Source organism: Physella acuta, unplaced genomic scaffold (assembly GCF_028476545.2).
Source record: "Physella acuta isolate Inbredline_101_S28 unplaced genomic scaffold, ASM2847654v3 ptg002276l, whole genome shotgun sequence".
NCBI lineage: Eukaryota > Metazoa > Mollusca > Gastropoda > Physidae > Physella > Physella acuta.
Genome location: NW_026733775.1, coordinates 3,067 through 8,708, shown reverse-complemented (window position 1 = coordinate 8,708; position 5,642 = coordinate 3,067). Strand labels below are relative to the sequence as shown.

General features: G+C 35.2%; 1 non-coding gene across 1 annotated transcript; it reads left to right on the top strand.

Annotated features, from left to right (window-relative positions):
• The first annotated feature begins 3,841 nt into the window (after positions 1–3,841).
• On the top strand, positions 3,842–3,960 carry LOC131932775 (5S ribosomal RNA). The gene has a single exon (XR_009384710.1). It is a non-coding gene; the product is annotated as a 5S ribosomal RNA (ribosomal RNA).
• Positions 3,961–5,642: the final 1,682 nt, after the last annotated feature.

Sequence of the window (5,642 nt, the reverse complement as noted above, 5' to 3'; positions counted from 1 at the left end):
TCATTCTTTTCTTTAATAAGTAGAGATAGATATACATACATACATAGGCCTACATAGTAATATGCCTATCCCAACAACTGCACACACTATTCTCTTAACACATTTCATGCTAATTCTATCCTTTAAACTAGACATAAAAAGGCCACATACTTATTACTGGGTGGCTCCTTTTTTTTAAAAACACTATTTCATTCTGCATCTCACACAGGGCATCAGCACACCTCTATGCATATCATTTATTGTGTGTTGTTTGGCATAGATCCAAGGGATGAATGGGATTTAATAGTTTTAATTCAGATTATAAGGCTGGCTGTTGTAATAGGAATTATTAGCCAACACTTTGATTCTTATCACCAGTGCTAACTGCCATTTTCATTACAATACATCCATTCTGGTGGGTTGGTTTTTTTCTGTCTTCATTATATATGTTGAACATAACTGTGTGAGTGTGGCTTTTGGTGTTTTTATTATTTTTGTTTTTCTTTCATTAAAGCTACCATGTCAGATTGCTAAGGCATGCATCTGCCACCATTTGTTCACTGATATACTTTTTTCCTACTACCATCATATCATATGATTCTTTTGGTTTTGTCTTTTGCTAGGCCTGGCTTGAAAATGAGTTGGTTACACTTCTGCACAACATACATTCTCTTTAACAAGACAAAACAACAATTAAATACTCTGAACTTTTTTTTTTTATTATCATATATATACTTTTTTTTTTTTCAAAATACAGAAAATAAAAAAATAACATGAGCTCAAGTACACAGCTTTCAAGAAGTTCATGGTTTTCTTTGCCAGCCTGCACAATGATTTCAGCACAGATTAAATTTAAACAATCAAAAAGGAGGTTGATCTCTTACCGGCTGACGAGAAAGTTTGCGCAGAAGCATCATTTCTTAAGCCCCTGGTCAGTTGGAGTTGTAAAATGATGAGGTTTTCTTAACATTTGCCCTGGGGCATACATTTATGGTCCTGGTACTAGTTCTATACTGACAAGGATTCTTTCAAAGCAACTTGAGCCCAAAGGGAAGTATTTATATGCCTGCAACATAGCTGTGATTAATAAAGAATGAATTTCAATGCAAAAAAATAATAATTTGAATCCCTGCAAGCTCCTTTCACATAAACCAGAGAGAAAAAAATGTATGCCAGTCTATAACATATACAATATAAATAAATTAGATTGAATATAAAGATTTTTTTTATTCCTCTCATTAGTTCAACCCTTCTCTTTTTATATAAACACCCAAGGCAGACGCTTGAGTAAATTAATATCCTTCCATATATTATAGAAGCATAAATAAATATGTGTAAAAAGTATTTCATATATGTATATATTTTTTTAAATAATATATATATATATATATATATATATATTTTTATATATATATTTATTTATAATGTAAAAATATTGAATATATATACATAGACGAATATTGTATATATGTCTATATATACGTATGTATATATATGCATGTTTTGTGTATATATATATATATATATTTACATGTGTGTCTAAATGTATATTCATTGAATATATATTTGAATGTATATTCAAATATATATATTTGAGTGTAGACGAAAGACGCTCAAGTAAAATAATATCCTTCAGAATATTATAATTATAAGTTTTTTTCTTCTACCCCAGCAAACAGAAGGATATATATATACACACATATATATAATTTATATTTACAAATATATATTATATAAGAATTAATATATATATTCATAATACATATATATATATATATATATATATATATATATATATATATATATATATATAAGTATATATATATATATATATATGTATAAATAAATAAGTTATATATATAGATATATTCATATATAATGTATTTATTATGTAAATATATGTATATATCAGTGTGCGTATATAAAGGTATGTATATATGTTCAAATATATTTATTTGTTTGTTCGGATACATATATATCTGTTGTGTGTATTAAATTGCGCTCTTCTGTCAGTTTTTTCATTTGACGACAGTCGGTTAAGGTACTGGCCCCAGCCTAAAGATATTAGTAGAGTCCTTCATAATGTGATGCCATGGGCTAGCAAAAAATAAATGAAGAAAAATCACATAGCAGGACAAATTGACATTTTACATGCTTTCAAACTTAAACTGAAATCAGAAAATGATGTGAAATTCATCTTGTGTATATAGAAAAATAAGCATTGTGCCAAAATCCTAATCATTGGTATTAAAAATGACATCAGCTTAATTTAAAAACTGGAAATTGTTTTGCCCTGCCGGATGAGATACCGGTAGCAGACACAGGGTTCCAGGCTGATGAAAGAAAGCGGTATACTTAAAGACAAAAGAATACCCTGTGTAAAGCGGAACCAGCTAAGATTAAAGCTTAAAGTAAAGGCCTGCCCTGTCGCAGAATGTTAAAGTGGCCGGTGAAAGATCCCCGCGCCAGGCTAAAAGCAAGCTGTACACTTATTACTTAACGAGGGCTTCTTCAGGTCTTGTCTGTAGGACAATTCAGTCACAATAACAGGCAGACCAGGCCAGCCCTGGATATAAGCTAATTCATTTTATGCGCTGCTTCGACAGTCAATGAATATGGAGCTGCGGTCAGACTTTCAAACAAACCGCCTGAGTATTTAAAATGGGAAACAATATTTATTAATATTATCACCAACTAGATCTAGATTATATAGGCTACAAGGAAACCCAGAACCAGACTGGAAAGAAGTAAATTTACCTCCCACTAATGATGACTTATCACTAATACTAATAATTAAAAAAAATGTTTAAAAAAATTAATTGCTCAAACCTAATAATCATTACAATCAAGCATCAAGTCTGATAGCCAACATTGGACCTAAAATCTAGATCTATTAGTTTTTACTGAACTAAATCTTATGTTATTTACTAATAATTACTAATGCATTTAATTATTAATACCTAGGCTACTCATTCCTACAGAATCTAGAAATTCTAGATCTAGACTCTAGAGAAATACTGGCGTCCCAGGCCAACCTAACCTTTTAAGCAACATCCTTAATTAGCATTTAATTAACCATGGATCGCCTGCCTTTTTTTTTTCACCGTGAAATTATTATTGTAATTTTTGAAACAGTATTTTGAATAGATCTACCCTCCTGTTTATATTATTTTAGTTAAGCTAGAGCGTTAGATCTAGAATTCTAGATCGTCGCCTAGTTGCGTGTTTTAAAATGAAGCCAGAATATTAATAGACTGAAAATAAATGTGCCAGTTGTCGTGGGAAAAGGTTAAAAGAATAATTAATAAATGAAAAGCATTGAACTATTTCTCAAACATTAAATTAGTAGACTTGTAGGCGGCTAGATCTAGATCTATGTGATGAGTTGGATTAAAATTGAATGAATTCGTGCAGAATGTTTCGGAAGGAGTGAGTGAGCGGGAGACCCAAAAAAGTTAAAGTATCGCCTTTCCGATAGATCATTTCACATGAAAGCGATAGTTAAAGGACAGGTCGGATGCAGGGGGGCACCTGGTTTTCTGATTTTAGTCAAGGAAAATGGGGAAAATGTATTTATTTTGTATTTTACAACGCGCGATGCTCGAAAATTAGTAGCTCAGGGAAGTCTACCGGTGGTTACCGCCTCAGGTTAAAAATAGCGACCAATGGGCTGTAGAGGGAAAAAAAGGCACATAGTATTCGATATTAAAACAATGTTTCGCTTTTGTGGAGATTTAGGGGCGTTTTTTATTATTGAAATAATATGAGGAAAGCAGTGAAATCATTATTGTAGCCAGAAAAGGACGAATAACTGCTGATTTCGTTTGAGTATATTTATAAGCCCCAATTTTCTCACACAGATGTCTACGGCCATACCACGTTGAAAATACCGGTTCTCGTCCGATCACCGCAGTCAAGCAACGTCGGGCGTGGTTAGTACTTAGATGGGTGACCGCTTGGGAACACCACGTGTTGTAGACTTTTTTTCATCTTTTGTCTTTTATTTTTTGCCCCACTGGACACCTATTCTTACCACCTGCACTCTTTCCTAAGTTCACCACATACCTGTGAACACTTTTGTAATATCGAAATATTTTTTGTTTGTTTCTTTTGTGCCTTCACGGTAGGCTACCTCGATCCTACCCACCCATGGAAACAAACCCCTTAAAAACCAACAAAGGAAAGATGACCACTCTGCCCAAATTAAATAAATAAACTAAGTAGGCTACAACCTAATAATTAGAAGTAACTCAGTAAGTTAAATAAGGGGTAGGTATGGAAAACATTCGTGTAGGGGTTACAACCACTCGAGCTAATTCGGAAACGTATGGGTGGCCCTAATAAGGGCCGGATGGGTAGAACAAATGGGTGGTCCTGGGTTGAGTTTAACCGCCGAAGCCGTACAGGGTGCGACCTTGACGTTTCAGAGCATAGACGACATCCATAGCAGTGACGGTCTTCCTCTTGGCGTGCTCAGTGTAGGTGACGGCATCACGGATGACATTTTCAAGGAACACCTTGAGGACACCTCTGGTTTCTTCGTAGATCAGACCAGAGATACGTTTGACACCACCTCTGCGAGCAAGACGACGGATGGCTGGCTTGGTGATACCTTGGATGTTATCACGCAACACCTTCCTGTGACGCTTGGCGCCTCCTTTGCCGAGTCCCTTACCACCTTTGCCTCGGCCAGACATATTGAATTTTTCTTCTTTGTTGATGAAGGAGTGTTCGAAAAACGCCGTCTGCAGAGAAACCTCGCTCCTTATATACGGTCCTGGGCTCGAGTTCGTTCAATATGGCGGACACCGCCCAACCAAAAGCGGTCGGCGAATGAGCCAGCCAATGAAAAAGCAGCTTGCCGTGTCGACTGGAATGTTGCTGGCTTGTCGGCTAACGGTGTCGTTTTCAAAGTCATTTTTTCACCTATTCTGCTATGCGACCCTTGGATAAAAAATAAAGAGTTTCATTGCCCACACGTGTAGGCATAGAAAAGATCCACGTTTGTCATGTTAAAATATGATATTAGACGTTATTTTCACCGTTTTGTGCGAATAAAACTGAAATATTTCCCTACACCTAATTATGCGAGTACGAGCGAGCTCATTATGCGAGTACGAGAGAATCTCGAACGCTGATTGGTCGAGTACGAACGAAATAATATTCTCGTACTCCGCTCCGTACTCGCAGTGGTTTGTTTACATCGTGAAACGAATAGGTTAGTTAGGCTTCTAATAATTAAATAATCTATGGCGTGTAGTCGTTAAGAATAATTTCTGCTCTCCGATTAAGATCTAGATATCTAGCTCTAACCCTAAAGGGTTTTTCTTTTTTTTTTTTTATATATATATTTTAAAAAGCAATGGATAGGGTGGTGGGTGGGTGAAAGAAAAATATAAAATTTATTCTCTCCTTTCTTCACATTTGAGATAAATAAAACAATATCAACAGCATGCATACACGAATTCAAATAGCAATGTGATGTGTGAGTTGAATTAAAGAGATAAATGAATAGAACCTATCTCCCGCATCCCCCAGAATAATACTAATAGATGTAGTAGTAGTAGTAGTAGTAGAGTGGCAGACATGGGCAGGGGGTGTAGTGGGTGGGTGGGTGGAAAACTCGTGAGGTGGGGGACCTTCACTGCTAATCTGAACGTTGT